This window comes from Cynocephalus volans, chromosome 14 (assembly GCF_027409185.1).
Source record: "Cynocephalus volans isolate mCynVol1 chromosome 14, mCynVol1.pri, whole genome shotgun sequence".
Lineage (NCBI taxonomy): Eukaryota > Metazoa > Chordata > Mammalia > Dermoptera > Cynocephalidae > Cynocephalus > Cynocephalus volans.
In genome coordinates this window covers 97356-117767 of record NC_084473.1, presented here as the reverse complement: position 1 = coordinate 117767, position 20412 = coordinate 97356, and the positions used below count along the sequence as shown (strand labels likewise).

At 38.4% G+C, this 20412-nt stretch overlaps 1 long non-coding RNA gene and 1 pseudogene across 1 annotated transcript; both read left to right on the top strand.

The window, feature by feature from the left end:
- The first annotated feature begins 4425 nt into the window (after positions 1-4425).
- LOC134363136 (uncharacterized) lies at positions 4426-12963 on the top strand. The gene is made up of 3 exons (XR_010021687.1): positions 4426-4593; positions 6724-6870; positions 12907-12963. It is a non-coding gene; the product is annotated as an uncharacterized LOC134363136 (long non-coding RNA).
- Positions 12964-19108: 6145 nt separating this feature from the next.
- Positions 19109-20352, top strand: LOC134363135 (putative zinc finger protein 833; annotated as a pseudogene).
- The last annotated feature ends 60 nt before the right edge of the window (positions 20353-20412 follow it).

The window sequence follows — 20412 nt, the reverse complement described above, 5'->3', positions numbered from 1 at the left end:
GTAATATGTATAACCTGTTAGGCATTAAGGACTATGGTAATAGGGTTTGTTTATTGTTTTTTGGCTTAGGCTCAGTGGATAGAGTTGAAGATAATGTTGTGTTAGGGAAAAGGTTAGGGGTTAAATATTAGGTGTTAGAGGTTAGGGTTAAGAATTAATAGAAGGGGCTGGGTAGTTAGCTTAGTTGGTTACCACATTTTGCTGATAACATCAAGGTCCAGGGTTTGATCCTTGTACTGGCCAGCTGCCAAGAAAAAAAGAGAGAGAGAATTAGATGCAAGGCCAATTGGAAGTTGGTATCATCCCAATCACCAAAGACAGTGGCCAAAATGAGAAATTTATGGATGGAAAGAAAGCTCTTTAGGGCAGAACTGGTGGCTATACAGGTGTGGGCAGTGAGGATAAAGGAGATATTGGAGATAAAATCTGGACATCTATCTCCACTGAGTGGTTAGATGCTGGTCTTGCTGTCTGAAGAAGGGGATACTGACAAGGTCAGATTCAGGTAAAGAGCTTGAGGGCCTGTTTAGTGACACTGAGGTCCAGGTGTCCTCAGAGCACAGATTCCCATTCTAGAAAGAGCCAATTAGACAGGCTCTGTTCTTCGACCCAAGGGCATGTTTAATTCATGGTGAGAGGTACTCAGGACTTCTGCATCCCACCATGCCTGATGTAATCACTATCCAGTGAAGTCCAGCCTGAGCACATCCACACTGTAGGTGGAAACTCCACTGCCCAAGTGGCCACCATTGTCCTGCATGTCCAGGACCCAAGCCTTCTGGGGCACCAGAACCTTCCATGTGTAGAAGGGCCTGGAAGTTGAAGTGACCAGTGAGGAGTGGCATAAGTAGGTGAAGAGAGATGCTTAGGGGGAAGCCCCTATTTATGTAAATGAAGATGGTCCTTTTCAGGTACATGGGATGACTCTGAGTCAAGGGCATTGGTTGCAGGGAAGCCAGAGAGAGTAGGTTCTGAAGGGTAGGACCACCAATCCTCCCAGGAGGAAGTCCTGCCCAATGGAACCCTTCATACCCATGAAAGATCTTGTTAGACCAGGATATCAGGAACTTCTCAGAACACAGACAGTTTGTACAAAAAAGAAAGATGAGACATTTGCCTAGTGAGAAACACAGCAGCAACCACTAGGTGGGAGGTAGGGAAGTGTGGCGATCTGGGTTTACAAGACTTCTGCTTGAGAGAAGAGTGCCACCTCCAGGAGAGGGGTCACAAGAAAAGTGTGTGTCTGAGTCCAGGATATGACCTGCTCGGCCTGAGGGGCCTGGCAGATATCTGAGCGGATGGGCATAGTTATAATCTACCTAAATATTAGTAATGACACAGACACCACCCTGACTACTGTATGGGCTAATTTCTGTCCTATCCCAACCCCCCTGAAAAAATTATTTTACAATCTTAAACCCAGGAACTTCAAAAGGTGATTGCATTTTGAGATAGGGTCTTTAAAGAGGTGGTTAGGTTAAAATGAGTCTGGGCCCTAAAACAATCTGACTGTTGTCCTTACAAGAGGGGATTAGGACATACGTAGACACACCAGGGGTGATTGTGCACAGAGGATGACCATGTGATGAGGAAGAGAGAAGGCAAACATTTGCCAGCTAAGGAGAGAGCCTCAGAGAAAACCAATCCTGCCAGCACCTTGATCTTCAACATCCAGCCTCCAGAACTGGGAGAAAATACATGTCTGTTGTTTAAGCTGCCCAGTCTGTGGTGATTTGTATGGCAGCCCAAGCAAACCCATACAAGTAGCCAACATGAAATCTAGAGTAATGTGATGGCTGTCTCTATTCATACCAACAGGAGACTTGTTATATTCCATTCAGTGAGGGGGTGCTATCATTCACAGCTTCTGCCAAAGTTACTGATAAGTGTCCATTATGAGTTAAATTGTGTTCGCCCTTCCCCCAAATTTATATGTTAAAGTCCTAAACCACAGTACCACAGAATGTGATGTTATTTTGCAACACTGCCATTGCAGTTGTAATTAGTTAATCCAGTATGACTGATGTCCTTATAAATAGGGGGAATTTGTGCACAGACCACACAGGGAGACCATTATGGGAAGATGAAGGCAAACATCAGGGTGATGATTCTACAAGCCAAGGGATGTCAAAGATTGTCAATACACTGCCAGAAGCTAGAGGAGAGACATGAACCAGATTCTCTAGGGTCAGAATGATTGAGATGACCTCCTTTTTGAACTCCCATGTGAATTTTAATTGCCAGCCTTATCGATTTATAGAATTAAAATTTCTGCTTACAGACAAGACTCAAAACATGAACCCTAAAGTGCATGAAGTGTTAATCTGAAACACACTGTATCAGGTGCCCTTGCTGCAAAGGAAGTGGTTTCTAGTAAGAATATAGGGAGACCCAGGAGAAAAGGGGGTGTTCACAACAAGAGACAGAAACCAAGGTCTCATGTTAACTGGGTTACTATGAGCCTGGTTAGTATTAGTCTGTTTCAGGTGGCAAATACATGGCACATTGCCCTACAATGGCTGTAGGGTTAAAATTTAGAATTTAATAGGTTCATATCAATAGATTGTAATAATAACCAGTTCTTTATCTGGGAAAGAGGGACAAACCTTTTCCAACTGTGTAGTACTATGAAGACAGACAAATTAGTTTATTGGATGAGAACAAACATTTTCTAATGGCTTGGAAGAGAGCTACTGTAGAGCTAGGGCTGGATCTGAAGCTCACAGACTCCTCGAGCTCATTCACAAACCCTTCACATGCAGGTCTATGAGCTAGGTAACTGGACACAACAATCCTTGGAGTCTTGTTTGAAGAAGGAATAGTCTTTATTCAGCACACACTACACTACAAGCTAGGCGGTAAAAAGCAGAAACTCAGAAACTCAACTGCTACTGGCAAAGTCCAAAGGAAAACTGAAACTGAGCAGCTGCCAGCAGGGTAAACATGCTCTATTGTTAGACATGAGCTCTCTGCCACCAGCCTGCTTCACAAACTGCAGAACACACAAAAGCAATAACTAGAAAGACACACGGGTGCACACGTGCACTAACTCCACCCACACACAACTTGGTTACAAGAAACATCAAGGAAGCCTGACTAAATTATCCTATTTTTCCCACTGCTACCATATTAATTTCTCATTTGTTTAACCATTTAAAAGAAAATAGATACATGATTTTTTCTTCCTCTAAAATGCATCTGCAAAAATAAACATGGGTTCTATAATAGTAATAACTATATGACAACTAAAAACAGTAAAATTGCTTGTTATATATTAATATCATGCGGTAATTGGCCTACACTCGAATTTCCCTGTTATACCCACAATGCCTCAGGTTGTCAAACCAGGATTTAGTAAAGAATCAGAATTCTACTTCGTAATAACGTGGAAAGACACCAGTCTTGATCCATCAGGTCCTGCTCTCCTGGTAGCAAAAATCCCTGCTGGGAAAAGAAACAAAATCTTCTCCTTCGCTCCCTAAAGGATGATGACAGAGGCTTGTGGGAAACGTAGTCTTGCCCTCCCGAACGTCACCAGCACAGGCGCACTGAACAGCTGCTCCAAGTTCCTTCTGTACTTGTGAGGCTCCGCTCGTGCTGCCATCTGGGAAATGTAGTTTCGCCCTGCAATGAGATAACAGCACAGGACTATGGGAAGGGCTTTTCGGGGTTCTTTCTGCGCGCATGTGCGGCTCCTCCCACTCCGCCATCTTTTGTCTGGAAATTAGGGAGGCTTCTGCTGTCCTCACTCTGCTCCTCAGATCCTGGGGTTGGATTGTGAGTCCCTGAAGGTGGGTGGAGGGTGAAAGAGGAGCCCGCGGGCCTCGGGGGTCCTGGGGAGTGGGACGGTGTCCCGGCACCTGGGGGCAGAAGCGCTGCGGGCCTCAGGTGGGCGGGGCCTGACGTGCAGCGCGAGCGCGGACCTGGGCCGGGTGGGGAAGGGGCGCCCGGGCCGCGCTTTTCAGATGGTTCAGTCAGAGGACGGCGATGCCGGAAGGAGGGCGGGCGCTGCCGGGTGTGCAGAAGCCGGTTCCAGATGTCCCAGGACGGGGGCTCAGGTCCCTGGTGGCGATGGGAACGTGGTTGGGGGTGTCTGAAGACCGCAAGCCTGGGAGGTGTGGGGAGGTCAAGTTCCAGCTCCGCCATCAGGGACCTGGTACCAACCTATGGGACGTTCACTTCACCTATCTGTAACGTGAGCGTGTGGACATTAGTGTAACACCCCAGATCCCAGGGCTGAATCTGAGGATTGTGAGGTGTGTGCAGACTGTCACTCTGTGGCTGCTGTGGTCGTGGGTGTCTCCGTGTCTCTTCAGCAAGTCACGTTTCTGGTCCCTCCTGCCCTGTGTGGCCTGCCTAGCGCTCCTGGTTTGAGTTTACAGAAGTTGATACACAACCTTGTTTCCAGGACAGTGACTTCTAGGAAGGACATTGGGGCACTGGATGTTGGTTCCATTTTCTTTGGAGTGAAGGAGGTGTGACAAACGTTGAAGGACGGTGTCCTGTGAATATGAATCCCACCTGGGGGGGCATCATTGTGCCCGGAACCCTCTCAGTACTGCTTCAGGGCAGAGGCAAAAGAACCCCAGAAAGGTGAGGATCCCAGCTTTGAACAGTCTAAACAGTGATTGTGTCTAGTGCTTAGAGCGCACCAGAGTTGACTGATAATGGCTCATTCAATGGATATGTGAGACTGGATGGTATCGGAAGGTTTGGGCCAACTTTTGGAAGGGAGAAGTGAATTAGACTGAGAAAGAGAGGCAAGGACCCAGGAGCTGTTACTTATTGAAAAGGGTTTGAAGGTGTTCTGTGGGGTGCAATAATAACCTGTCACAATTGAGAGGATCTGTCTGCAGTGCTCTCTGAACACACTCCCATTCCTTCAGTCTTCCCTCATTGTTCCCAGTGACTGAGCTCTCTCAAATCCAGCCTATGGCCAAATTTGGCAACTAGAGATATGCTTATGGTTCTCTATCTTCATAGTTCTTTTCTGGTCATTCAGGAATAGTTTTCCCCCATATTTCTACCTTGTAAGAAAAGTCAAAATAATTGGATATGAGGAAATGTGACTTGCTCAGGGTCAAATGAATTGTTGATGTTAGACATCCTGACTTTTGGGCTAGCATTTTCCAATTTGCCACATTTAAGTCAAAACAAGTGTTTGTTCATTTTTGAGATTATTTTTGTAATGCTGAAGTCAACTTAGAGCCAACATTGCTTTAACATACATTGCTTCAAACATCTCTATCCTTTTTTAACTCCAGTACTTAGGATTATGTCACCTCAAAGGGTAAATTATGTAAGTATTTCTTACATAATGTCAGTAACCTATTCTTTAAAATCAGAACTTTTGCAGGAATATATTGGAGGCAATTTTACATTATTTAAAATGGGAAAATTAGACTGCACTTCCCTTCTACTCAAAATCAGTTTCCTAAATGTAATTAAAATGCTAGTGTGCTTCAAAAAGTTCATGGAAGGATTTCTATTCTCTTCATTCTATTTTCCCCCAAACTTTTGAAAGTACCCTGGTACAGTGCATTACTCACTTTTTATGTTGTATGTTTTTAAAGTAAACAACTTGTATGTGATGTAAAAAAAAAAATACAAAACAAAACTTACAACTTAGTTTACTGATGTGCAAATAATTGTGTTTTATGAATCCCATAGCCTCTATTAGGGCTAGAAACTTCACTGAAATACACGTGGTGAACATTCATTGTGATCTTTCAAAACTTCTACCTGTGGTTGTGAAGGTATATTGAATGTATTTGACTTGTAATTTAAGACTTTCTTCTCCACATAATTTTGTTAAATATGTTTTGAGTTTTGGGGACTTAGATGTATCATTCAGTATTTGCTGTGTAAGAAACAAGTCAAACATCAATGGCTTAAAAAACCCAGCCATCTAATTTTTTTTGAAGTTCTATGGATCCCCATCTTGGGGTGCATTTAGCAGGGCAGTTCTCATTCTAGTGTTCCCTTGATTACACGTGTGGATTTAGTCACCTTGTAACTTGACTGAGGCTGTTTGGTTAAAGATGGCTTCACTCACATGTCCTGTGGTTTGTGCTGACCCTTGGGCCCTGTGTCTCCCCAGCCTTCTTCACAATATGACTCAGTTTAAGAAGCAAGCACCAATGGCCAGTACTTTACAAACGTATGTTTGCATGACATTTTCTAATGTGCCAGTGTCCAAAGCAGGTCACATGACAAAGACTAGTTTATTGTCAGAACATGCTATATGAGGGCTTGGGTACATGAAGGTCAGTGTACCAGAAGAAATATACATTATATGTATTTTGTTTACCTATATAATCATGGGCAGCGTGTGCTGGGTTACAAGATGCACACTATACAGATATTTACATACATAAAAGGAAGATGTGTTGTAATGGAAACAATTTTCTGGAGTCATGTGTGAACTTAATACATTAATAGGATAACAGTTAATACAGCCAAATGATTTCTACGACATTAATTCTAGTGATGTCACAATGTGTTTTTCTTTGGTTTCAGGTGTTAAGTTATATGTTTAGGTAATATTGAGTTGTGCTAAGTCAGTAGGCTACGTATGTTTTCATTGACCCAAAAATAAATTGTATGTGTAATGTGTAGCTATTAATGTTCTTGTAGCCGCATCTTTAATGGGGTCTTGTTGCCCCTTATTGAGGCATGAAGGACTGTTCTCTCACATGAAAGCTTTTTGTTTCTCTTTTTCAGCTAATAAATAGAGAGTTTTCAGAAGGAGAATGTAGAACCAAGCCACAACAGTTCTCTCTTTAGTCCGTTCCATTCTCTTTTCTCCCAGCTATGCTGCCAGAGTGTGCTATGGGTTTACAAGAGCAACAAAAGATTAATAAATCTCTGGTGAGTTTTTTTATTATTTATTACTCAGTTTTTTTTAATTATGTGAGCTTTATGGCATGAATAAATTAAAATTGAAAAGTATAGATGAGAAAAACTCAACTTGAAAGAAATGTACATTCATAAGATAAAGTTGGCATGTAGATACAGCAGTTTCTAAGACCTCAGAGTCACCCAAGTTGAAAAAAAAAATAAAATTTTTTGCCTGATCTTTGTGATGTCGTGGAAAAAAGGCAGACACCTTGTTTACATGATTGGAATGGAACCTGAGAAGAGAATCTGCCAAATTCTCTTGGGATGTGAAGACTTGGTGGCACCAAATTCTGCAACACCATCAATGTTAGAAAGTTTTTCACTGTTTACCTGGAAATAAACATTTCTCACTTTCTGCAGTGGAAATTGTTACCTAGTTCTAAGGCACAAGTAGCTTGGTAAGCTTTTTATAAAGTTTCTAAAATAAATCTAGTTCCATATGGCTTTGGAAGGCTGTACTAGATTCCCAGGCAAAACCTAGAATTATAACCTAAATTACAGTCAAATCCAGTGACTATTCTCTAGTCTTTTTCTAACTTGAGTCTTCTGCTACATTTTGAACTACTGTTCATGATATTCTCCTGGAAATTCCTCTGTGTTAGTTTATTACTTTCTCTCATGACTTCACTGATGGTTATTTCTCTTCTGAATTCTTCCACTTTCTTCTTTAAAACATAGCTTATCAAAGTGCTTCATCCTGGGCCCTGTTCTTCTCATGTGAAATTCTTTGTCACTGATTCAGTCCTCTGTACTTTACACTCCTCTTTCTCTCCAGGTGGTAATTCCTCCCTAGTCTTTGATCATAGGTTGAACTCTGTTGAATACTCATTTGTAACTATTCATAATGCACCTCAAGGGGATGGCTTGTTAGCTCAGTTGTTTAGATCATGGTCTTTTAACACCAAGGTCAAGGGTTCAGATCTCTGCACCAGCCAGCTGCCAGGAAAAAAACCCAAAATATCACCTCAAGGTCAACAAATCTAAAATTAAAAACACTTCTTCTTCTGTTATATGTGTTATCACTACTACCCAACCACTGACACAAGCCACCAAAATGAAATTTCCCCTGGACTCCTTCCTGTTTCTTGTGTCTAATTTTATCTTGCATTACGTCCTGCTACTTTTGTTTGTTTGGTCTTTTCATTTTATTCTAATTTCTATATACACTGCCCGTATAGGGAGAGATGTTTGTACTCATAAAGACAGTAACTTTGTTCCACTGGAAATATCATTCTTGTAAAAACCTGAGGGTAATGTTTGCTGGGCTATGAGGTTCAATCCCTAGTGAGCTGTGCTTCTAGCCAGCACCTGTGGTGACATCCTTAGGTGTCCATGGGGAGAAAGCCTTCAGGAGTGACTGGGACATGTTTGAACAACAGTCAGTAAAAAGACATGAAATAATAAAAACAAAGTACAGATTTTTATAATGTCTACTTTTTGCTTCTATAAATGTAGAGCAGTGATTCTATTTGTAGTTTTTATTAATATACAGTTATCTGTTTGCAGTTCAATACGACCCATCATGTTTTCAAACTTTCTTACAGATTGTGTTTTATTCTTCTCCTATTTCAGTTAATTACTTAAAAATGAATGAGAAAAATGTGTGTGTGTGTTAGTCATCAGTATGTTTTTAAAGTAGAACTGTAGCTAACAGCTAGTTAAGAATAAAAATTGACAAGCCAGTTAACTGAACATTTTCATTCACAATTGTAGTTTGAGACCTAACATAAGATGTGAAATGCTTTCATTCTTTTTTTAAAATCTAATATTCAGTGTGAATCTACAGTCTGCATGTTTAGAATCAAAGTACTACCTAAGTTCTCTAATAACTTTTTTGGTGTTCCAGTGATCTGCTGTGCAAGAAAGTGTCACAAAACTTCATGGCTTAAAATAAGAACATCTTATTACATGTCACAATATTTTCAGTTAGTAAATGAGACAGAGTGGTGTGGGTTCACTGCTACACAATATCTTTTCTCTGAGCTGGAAAAACTAGTGGCTGGGAACACTGAACAGACATCCAACCCTCTCTTTGTGGCCATGTTGGACTTCCTCACAGAGTGGCATTCTCAGAGTAGTCAGGTTTCTCTGGCTTCTGCCAGAACAAGTGTCCAAGAGGCCCAGGCAGAAGCTGCAAGGATTCCTGTTATCTCCACTCACATACCAAAGCATCTCTTCCAGTGTATTCTTGTAGTCAGGCACATCACTAAGACCAGCCTTGATTCAAGGGGAAGGCAATTAGATTCCACCTGTCAATAAGAGGAATAGCGAGACTTTGCAGCACTGTTTAATAGACCACAGTCTGCTCTCTGATCATAAATTTCTACTGCATGCAAAATGTACTTTGCCCCTCTCAAGAGCCTTAGAAATATTTTGGCACTGTGCAGTTGACAAAAAGCCAAACTAAATAAGCTCCAGTGTCCTGTCATCTTTTTAACACACATCCAGCTTACAGTGAACAGACAGGCATGACCATGTGTGCACTTTTCTTCAGACAGGGTTGGTGAGAAGGGGCAGCACCCTGAGGGCACTGGTCTGAGTAGTTACTTATTCCCATCAGGCGCCTGCTTTAGTATTTCATTAGGGCCCAGTCCTGTCCCTGTAGAAGATGCTTTGTGCCTCTTCACTGTGTCCTCTGGGCTCTCCCCATTCTCTGTCAATCTCTTCCTTGAAGAGTTGGGTTTGCAGTTGACTGACTTTCTTTACCTATTTTTGGTTATTATATGTTGGATCCAACATCCTTCTTTATTTTACTTTTTTCTGACTCTGGCCTTTTGATACAGGAAATTATCTGGTGTATTCACTGCCATAAAAACATGGGTTTCCATTGTGCTAAAATCCATTAGACCAATGCTACCCTCACACATTCTGAGTCAGGCCCTTTGTTCTCTGACCTCCTCTTCTCTCCATGGTGGCTATTTCCTTAGAAGTTTTATTGTTTACTAGGCACTATCTATGTGTCAGATCCTAAGGTACTTAGAAAGCTAGAAATGTTTTTAGTCTTTTATCTTTTTTGGAAAACAATGGATTTGATTCTTGCCACAAAACAGTTTGGAAATATTTTTCTGGGAAAAATGGATGGAAAAATAGCTTTATTTCAAACTCAACAAGTCCTGGCTCCTTCATATTTTCTCTAAATTCTGTTTGAAAATTGAACATACTTCTTTTCTCACTGACAGAGAGAGGAGGCCAGGTAGCACTTTTCCTTTGTGCCCAAAAGTCTCCTTTGGCAGACTGAGATGGTGAGATACCCTGTCCATTTTCCAAGTTATGGGAGGTGGTAGTGTGGCCCACATCTTTCAGTATTCCATTTATTTCTAGTAATATAATTTGACTTGAAGATTCTTTTGCTGGTATCAATATTTCCACTTAAGCTTTTCATAATTTATGTTGCTATGTTAGATATGTTTCCATTATTTTACATTTTGTCTGTTTCTTTGTATTTCAAATGTAGTTCTCTAGACAGCGTACTGTTGGGTCTTACTTTCCTATCAAGTCTGACAGTATTTGCCTTAAGTAGAATATTTAATGCAATTACATTTAAACTAGTTATTGTTAAGGTTTAATTTAAGTGTGCTGTTTTGCTGTTTTCTATTTGTATTTGCCTCATCTGTCTTTTAATCATCTGCTTTTCATTTTCTAACTTTTTATCAATTAATTCTTAAAAAATGTTTTATTTTGGTTCAGCTATTGGCTTTTAAAATAATTTATTTTTAATTTTGGTAAAAAGCATATAGCATAAAATTTACCATTTGAATCATTTCTTAACCTTTATGTAGTTTTAAGTATATTGACACTGTTGTTCAGGAGATATCCACAAGTTTTTTATCTTGGAAAATTAAAACTCTATATCCATTAAATGGCAACTCCCAATTTCCCCCTTTTCACACCCTCTGGCAACCACCATTCTACTTTGTGTTTCTAATACTTTGACTCTAATCAGTGGGATCATACAATACTTGCCATTTTGCAACTGTCTTGTTTCACTTTGCATAATGTCCTCAAGGTTCCACGTTATAGCATCTGTCAAGATTTCCTTTCTTCTTAAGGTTAGATATTATTTCTTTGTATGTATAGACCACATTTTATTTATCCATTCATTCATGGCTGAACATTGAGTTGCTTTCACCTCTTAACTCTGAGTAATGCTGCTGTGAACACAGGTGTGGAAATATCTTTTTGAGATTCTGCTATTAATTATGTTGGATATTTTTGCAAAACTTGGATTTATGAATCCTATGGTAATTCTGTTTTTAATTTTTTGAGAAGTCACTGTACTTTTTTCTAATAGGGGCTGCATCCCTTTATATACTCACATAAAGCATACAAAGTTTCCAATTTTGCCAATACTTGTTATTTTCTATTAGGGTGAAATGATAATTCATTGTGGTTTTGCATTTCTTTAGTGATTAATGATGTTAAGTGTCTTTCCATGAGCTTGTTAGACATTGGTATATCATCTTTGTAGAAATGTCTGTTGAAGCCCTTTGCTTATTTTTTAATCAGATTATTTGTTTTGTTGTTTAGTTGTAGGTGTTTTTAAAATGTATTCTTGATGTTAATTTCTTAGGAGGTAGATAATTTTCGACTTTCTTTTCTCTTTTTTGGTTGCTAATGTGAATAGTATTGTGTTTTTTGTTTTAAATTTTACTTGGTCATGGCTGGGGTATAGAAAAGTGATTGACTTTTGTATATTAATGTTGTATCCTGCAACCTTGCTGTAATCAGTAATTAATTCCAGGAGGTTTTCTATTTACTTGCTAGGATATTTTATACAGATAACCATATCATCTGCAACTAACAACAATTTTATTTATTTATTTCCCAGTCTGTAAATCTTTTATTTTATTTAGTTGTGTTATTGCACTACCCAGTACTTTTAGTATGATGTTGAAGGAGTGATGAGGATACATTCTTGCTTTGTTCCTGATTATCTGGGAAAGCTTTGAGTTTCTCACCATTTAGGGTAATGTTAGCTGTAGTTTCCTGTAGATAATCTTTATCAAGTTGTGATGTTCCTCTCTATTCCTAGTTTTTATGAGAATTTTTATGATGAATCAGTGCTGTATTTTTTCAAATGCTCTTTCTGCATCTATTGATGTGATTATGTGATTTTTTGTTTTTTCTTGTTAGTGTTTTTATGTTATCAGTTACACTAATTGATGTTCATATGTTGAACCACCTTTGCCTATCTGGGATAAATACCACTTGGTCATGGTGCATAATTCTCTTTAGACATTGTTGGATTAGGCTTGCTCATATTTTATTGAGCTTATTTGCATGTATTTTCATGAGAGATAACAGTTTGTAGTTTTCTATTCTCATAATGTCTTTGTCTGGTTTTGGTACTGAGGTAATGCTGTTCTCATACAATGAGCTGGGAAGTACTTCATCTTCTATTCTCTGCAATAGATTGTAGGAAGGTGGTATATTTTCTTCCTTAAATGTTGGCTTCAGTTCTCCTGTGTACATGTCTGGGCCAGGTGCTTTCTGTTTTGAACATTATTATTTTCTCAATTTTCATAAAAGATACTGGCCTATTCACATTGTGTATTTTTGTTTGTGTGAGTTTTGGTAAACTGTCCTTTAAGGAATTGGTCTGTTTCCTGTAGGATGTCAAATGTGTGCAGAGTTGTTCATAGTATTTATTATTTGTTTAATGTCCACAGGATCTGTAGTGATGTCCTGTCATTCTTTTCTCATATTAGTAATTTTTGTCTTGTGCTCATTATCTTTTTAGTTAGCCTGGCTATAGGCTTTTATTTTCTCTCCAGGTTTTCATTTTCAATTTTATTTCTTTTCTAGTTTTTATTTTCTTCTGCTTCCTTTCAATGTAATTAGCTCTTTTTTCCCCTTTGTATCCAAAGGTGGAAACATAGATGATTGATTTTAGATTTTTTTTTAAGTACACATTCAGTGTCATAACAATTTGTGAGAACACTGTTATTTCTGTATCCTACAAAGTTTGGTGTCATTTTCTCTCTCTCTCTCTTTTTTTTCTTCCAGTGGCTGTCCAGTATGGGAATCAAAATCCTCGACCTTGGCATTACAAGGCTGTGCTCTAACCAATTGAGATAACTGGTCAGCCCCATTTTCACTTTCACTTATTAAAACTATTTTTAATTTTCTTAGTTTTTCATTTTTTTTCTTTTTTTAGCCCATGTATTAGAGTGTGTTGTTTAATCCTACTCTCTTTGGGGATCTTGTAGTCATTGCTCTGTTAGCAATTTCTAGTTTATCTTTTGTGGTCTGACAGCACATATTGTATGATTTCTATTATTGTAATTTTCCTAAAGTGTGTTATGTGAATCTGAATATGGTCTTCTTAGAGATTTTTCTTATGTGAGTTTGAGAATGTCTATTCTGTTATTGTTGGAAGTACTTTGTAGATATCCATTATATCCAGATCATGTTATTGAGTTTAATTATGTCTTTTATGGCTTTCTGTCTGCTGAATTGGTTCATTTTTGATAGAGGGTGTTGAAATCTCCAGTTTTGATGGTGGATTCTTCTATTTCTCCTTGAAGTTCTATTACGTTTGGTGTCATGTAGTTTGATGATCTATTGTAAGGCACATACACATTAAGAAATGTCCTCTGGGAGAACTAACTCTTGTATTATGATGTAATGCCCCTTTTTCTTCCCCTCTATCCTGTGTTTAAAGATAAAGTGTTTCTGCAGATTCTGTACTTGTTCTTTTTTTACTTTCAACCTCAGGTTCATTCACTCTGATATCTTCATATAACATGGAAATTTTGATACTTTTCAAATCTTTGTTGTCAGCTTAACTTTCTCTCTTGAATGTTGGAATAATACATCCAATTGCCACTTGGGCAATTCCACAGATATTTCAAGTATTATGTATTCAAGTTTGTTTCACTTTTGCTCTTTGTATTTTCGTCCCATTTTTCAAACGTTGCTTTGCAGTTCCAGGACCTAACTAGCTGTACTTACGTAGACAGCCTGAGAGTAAAACTCTTCTTTTTAATTTCTGCACAGCAAATTACTATCATGTTCTGTTTCTGCTTTTTCATTCCCTGTTTCTTTTTTATAGTGTTGTCTCTCTTCTGTGTGCTTATTTCTCTTGTGTTGTAATGTAGTTGGTCTTCTGTCACCCTGTTTTCTTTTTCCTTCTGACTCTCTGTAAAACCCTTTTCCATTCTCCTTGTAGTGTATGACTATTAAAATACAAATAAAGTTATGTACTTACAGGACCACATTATTTGCTCCCTGTGGTTTAGAAAGTTGCAGCGTGTACAACCTGGTGTGGACACAAGCAATCCTTTGGCACATAGGAAGGAAATTTTGGAATGCCTTTTTAATGTACTTTTAATTCATAAGTAGTTAAAAAACAATTACATAAAGTGTTTTACTGTTTGAAATAGGTCCCATATTTAAGTGAAGAATCATTCTATAATCAGTTGTTTCAATATTGCTTTTCCCTTATGCTGCCCAAGATCATTCACTCAGACATGGTGCTGTGTGTAGTTCCATTAATGTGGGGTGTGTTCTTTGTGTTCTTGTGACTGGGCTTTTGCTGTTGCCTCATATTTATGAGACCAGGCAGTTCACATGGAAGAGTTTAACATCTTTGGCATTTCAGTGAAGTGCAAACTGAATACAAAATAAAACTATATTTTCTATTTCTTTCTTGTGCCAGTCTATATTGAATTTGTGTTTAAATTCGTTTAACACAGTATTTCAGGTATGTATGTATGTATACTTATGCCTTCATTCCTGTTTATATTTTCCTTGGAAGAGATAAATTTCATTCACACTTTTATCACTAGCAACAAGGATATTTATTAAGGTATAAACTAAGTTTTGTAATATTGTATTTATTAATTGATAACTTATTACAGTGCCTGGATATTTGTTTTTTGATTTTTCTTCCCATTCTGTGGAGTACAACAAAGTGGCATCTTATATAAGACACATACAACACATGCAGACACAGAGGTGTGAACTCCCAGGTTTCTGTTTTGTGACCCAGAAATGTTGACTTGAGTTGAGAACAATGTCATTCCAGGACGTGGTATCATTTGAGGATGTGGCTGTGGACTTCACCTGGGAGGAGTGGCAGGAACTGAATGATGCTCAGAGAACTTTGTATAGAGATGTGATGCTGGAGACCTACAGCAATCTGGTGTCACTGAGTGAGTAAAACTCCCCAATAACTTTCAGGAGAAACAATTTCTTTTTTGTTCATAAATATAGGAACCATTTATAGGATTTTATGCTGTTTTGGGAAGATTACATTTCTTGTAAAAGTGTGCTCTCTTTCTCATGAGGTTCAAATTGGCCTCTTTATCACACAACAGCTGAAGCTGAGCACTTGCCATTCTTCTGAGGATAAGACTTAGCAGTTTTACAATTACTTCCCATTAACAGAATACTGCATTAACAAAGCTGAGGTGAGGGCCGAGCCTGTGGTGCACTTGGGAGAGTGTGGCACTGGGAGCACAGCTCCCGCCGCGGGTTCGGATCCTATATAGGAATGGCGGTGCACTCATGAGTGCTGGTCATGAAAAAAGACAAAAAAAAAAAAAAACTGAGGTGATTGTAAACTTAGAAGGAGGAGCAGAGCCATGGGCAATAGAATGCCCAAAGCAGATCCTGCAATATTTGTCAGCACATATAGTGCAAAAGCCAAGAAAAGTAAAGCTCATTACATATTGGCAGTGTTCAGCTGTTTCTAGCAATCTTTCCCGTAAGTCCCAGATTTGAGGATGGCTCACCTGCCATCCTGTATTACATAATGTCCAAGGTGGGGTGTCCCATGTACATCCCAATATTTTATTTGGCTGAATCTGTTTTGTATATACCCAAAATCTATTTCCTAAATTTCTCTTCTTTGACATTTATTTTTCCTATTTGCTTTCTTAACATTTTCGGTTGTGCTTGTGTCTTCAATTCTCATGTACTTTTTTTTATATGTATGTTTGTTTTCTATTGTTTCTGACAGAATACCTGTAACTGTAATTTATAAAGAAAAAAATCTTTTTCTTACAAGTCTGTTCTGGAGGCTCAGCATTCTAAGTTCAAGGGGTTGCATCTGGTGTGGGCCTTTGTTCTTGTGGGAACTCTTCACAGAATCCCAAAGTAGTGCAGCATATCACATAGCAATTCACTAAGAGAATAGGAAAAGAGGTACAGCAGTGAGCCTTGTACCACATCAAAAATCATGAAGTTGAGGAGAACCCTGCATGGGAGAACAAAAGGGGTGTCCATGATTTTGAAGGAAAACCAGAAGATTCTGGGTGCCAAGACCATGTGAACTAAGGGTTCCATGTTGAGGGGATAAGATTGTTGATTGGGGGTGGTTTTGTTTCCTTCTTGGAAATTATTCAGTTTTCTGTTTTCTTCCTGGAAATTATTCAGGAAAAAAACCAAAATGAGAAATGTGCAGGAGACTCATTTTATGAGAATAGAAGACCACCAAAACTTCACTACACAAAACAAACGATTTCACAAGAAATAAATTATCAAGTGGTGGTCCATGTACCAGAAATTGGGGATAGAGTGCAAGTTGATTTGAGAAGGAATCAGAAGAACATATTTCAAAGATGGTGGGAACAGCCTTGGATAAAGAACCAAATATTTTAGAACAGAAGTGGATGTCTAGGGTGGAGAACTGATGTTTCCTTTATTCTAATGGTTTATGAGAAGTAGAGGAAGTCAGGTTAAGTGGAAAACTTGGAGGAAGCTATCTTTATCTAGGGTGGAGAAAAGGATATTTTATTCTTTGAAAAACTTCCACATTCCTATAGTCATTTTCTAAGGAAGGAGTGTAAAGCATATAAACATAAATGCAAAGTCCTTATCCTCAGCCTTGTTCCTGCATATGTGATAAAAAATTGGCTCACTTCTGTACCTGAAAGTGGCTGATGATGGAAAATCTAGCCATCTTTGTTGTGAAATAATGAGAAAATATCAGCAGGAGACACCATTCTTGTAAAATGAAGCAGAGAAAATGGTGTAAATAAATGAAAGGTTCTTAGTTGAAAAGTATGTGTAGGCATAAATTAAAAATTCTTAAATATTTACTCGTAAATTAAGATTTAAAAATCAACAGCAAAGGAAAGAAAAACATGATATAACATTAGAAAATAGTACAATATTACATTGTCAGTAAGAAAAAATTCCATAAACTCATGAAACCAACATCTATTATTGATTTTTAAATAAAGTCTTTTGTTACTAGGATTGGAAGGCAGTTCTGTACCTTTACTTGAGTAATCAATGAGCTGTGCTTATGTGTAGTTCATTATTAGTTACTTTTTTCTCATTTCAGATGTCCAGATAGATGATGACCTCATGGAGAGGAAGCATGAAAATCACAGTAGATGCTTTCAGCAAGTTGTAATCACCAACAGCAACACATCAGCTGAGGAGAGAGTTGTGTTAGGAAAATCATTTTATTTGAATTCATATCATGTTTTAAATCAGATTATACATAGTGGAAAATATTCAGGAAAGGGAAATGAGTTTTACATATGTCAGAATGCACTTCTTCCTAGAGAGCCTGATGAGATGCCTGCTGGAGAGAAATCTGATGATGATCATATAACTAGAAAATTGCCCAGACATCATGAGCATCTTAGTCAGCATCCCGATATTCAAATTGGGAAGCAGATTTTAGAATACAGTGGAAAAGGGAAATCCTCCAACAGAGAGCCAATAATATTTACACATCAAAAGATTCATATGGATGAGACCACCTATAAGTATAATGAGTATGGGAAAGGTAAGTCAGCTGTCATCGTCCAAGAAATAAATCAGGTAGAAAGGAAAGCTCTTCAATGTGGTATATGTGGGAAAATGTTCTGTAAGAAGTCTGAACTCACTAAACATCAGATTACACACACAGGAGAGAAACACTATAAATATACTGAATGTGAGAAATCTTTTGCTAAGAAATTATACCTTACCTCACACCAGAGAACAGCTACACAGGAGAAGCTTTATGGTTGTAATGAACATGAGAAAAATTTTTGTCAGAAGTCAGACCTTACAGTGCATCAGGGAACTCACACAAGAGAAATGTATTATGAAAGTATTAGCTGTGGAAAAAGCTTCTGTCAGAATTCACTCCTCAGCCATCCTGAGAGAATTCACCCAGGTGAGAAACCATATGAATGTAGAGAATGTACAAAATTTTTCTACCATGTGTCAGCCCTCACTGTATATCAGAGAGTTCACACAAGTGAGAAACCACATAAAGAATATAATAAAACATTTTACAGTAATAAATGTAAAACCTTTCTCCAGAAATCACACTGCAACGGTCATCAGAGAACTCACACAGGTGAGAAACCATGTGAATGTAAGGAATGTGGAAAAACTTTTAACCAAATGTCAAGCCTCAGCATTTATCGCAGAACTCACACAGGTGAGAAACCATATGAATGTAAAGAAACCAGAAAATCTTTTAACCTAAAGTCAGATTTCAGCAGGCATGAGAGAATTCAGACACTTGAGAAACCATATGAATGTGGAGAATGTGGAAAATCTTTTAACCAAAAGTTTTACTTAAGCATTCATCAGAGAACTCACACAGGTGAGAAACCATATGAATGTAAAGAATGTGGAAAAGCTTTTAGCCACAAGTCAAGCATCAGGAAGCATGAGAGAATTCACACAGGTGAGAAACCATATGAATGCAGAGAATGTGGAAAAGCTTTTAGCCAAAAGTCAAGCCTCAGCACTCATCAGAGAACTCACACAGGTGAGAAACCATATGAATGCAAAGAATGTGGAAAAGCTTTTAGCCACAAGTCAAGCATTGGGAAGCATGAGAGAATTCACACAGGTGAGAAACCATATGAATGTAAAGAATGTGGAAAAGCTTTTAGTCTAAAGTCATACTTCAGCATTCATCAAAGAACACACACAGGTGAGAAACCATATGAATGTAAAGATTGTGGGAAACCTTTTGCCCATAGGTCAGACATCAGGCAGCATGAGAGAATTCACACAGGTGAGAAACCATATGAATGTAAAGATTGTGGAAAAGCTTTTACCCACAAGTTATCTTTCAGCATTCATCAGAGAATTCATACAGGTGAGAAACCATATGAATGTAGAGAATGTGGAAAAACTTTTAACCAAAAGTCAGGACTCACCATTCATCAGAGAACTCACACAGGTGAGAAACCATATGAATGCAAAGAATGTGGAAATGCTTTTAACCAGAAGTCACACCTGAGCAGGCATCAGAAAATTCATGCAAGTGAAATACCAGAAGGATGTGATGAACATATGAAATTTTTCTACCATGAGTCAGCCCTTGTATATCAGACAGTTCACACAAGTGAGAAATCACATAAAGAATATAAAAAAAATTTTTACAGTAATAAATGTGGTAAAACCTTTCTTCAAAAGTCACACTGTAGCAGTCATCAGAGAATTCACACAGGTGAGAAACCATGTGAATTTAAGGAATGTGGCAAAACTTTTAACCAAAAGTCAAGCCTCACCATTCATCAGAGAACTCACACAGGTGAGAAACCATATGAATGTAAAGACTGCGGGAAAGCTTTTACCCACAAGTCAGGCATCAGGAAGCATGAGAGAATTCACACAGGTGAGAAACCATATGAATGTAAAGAATGTGGAAAAGCTTTTAGCCAAAAGTCAAACCTCAGCATTCATCAGAGAACTCACACAGGTGAGAAACCATATGAATGCAAAGAATGTGGAAAAGCTTTTAGCCAGAAGACAGGCCTCAGCAGGCATGAGGTAATTCATACAGGTGAGAAACCATATGAATGTAAAGAATGTGGAAAAGCTTTTAGCCTAAAGTCATACTTCAGCATTCATAAGAGAACTCACACAGGTGAGAAACCATATGAATGTAAAGCCTGTGGGAAACCTTTTGCCCACAAGTCAGACATCAGGCAGCATGAAAGAATTCACACAGGTGAGAAACCATATGAATGTAAAGACTGTGGAAAAGCATTTACCCATAAGTCATCCTTCAGTAGGCATCAGAAAATTCATGCATTTGAGAAACCACATGAATGTAAAGACTGGACAAGCTTTTACCCACATGTCAGACATCAGGAAACAGAGAATTCACACAGGTCAGAAACCACATGAATGCAAAGAATGTGGAAAAGCTTAACCAAAAGTCACACCTCAGCAGCCATCAATTCACATAGGTGGGAAACCATGTGAATGTAAGGAATGTGGGAAAACAGTTTACTGGAACTCACTAGAATAGACATGAACATATTCACACATGGGAAAATCCCAATTCATGTAATGGCCATGGAAGAAGGTTTTGCCATAAATCACGTCACATTTCATCAGAGAACTCACACCAAGAAGATGCTCTATAAATGCACAACTGTCCCTTGGTATTGGAGGGTGTTTCCAGGAGACTGTTGATGAAAACACTTGCAAATGATGATGCCCCTTCTATAAACGGTGTACTGTTTCAATATTACCTATGAGCTTTTTTCCATGTCCTTTACATCTTGAGTAGAATATGTTACTGAATACAGAAGA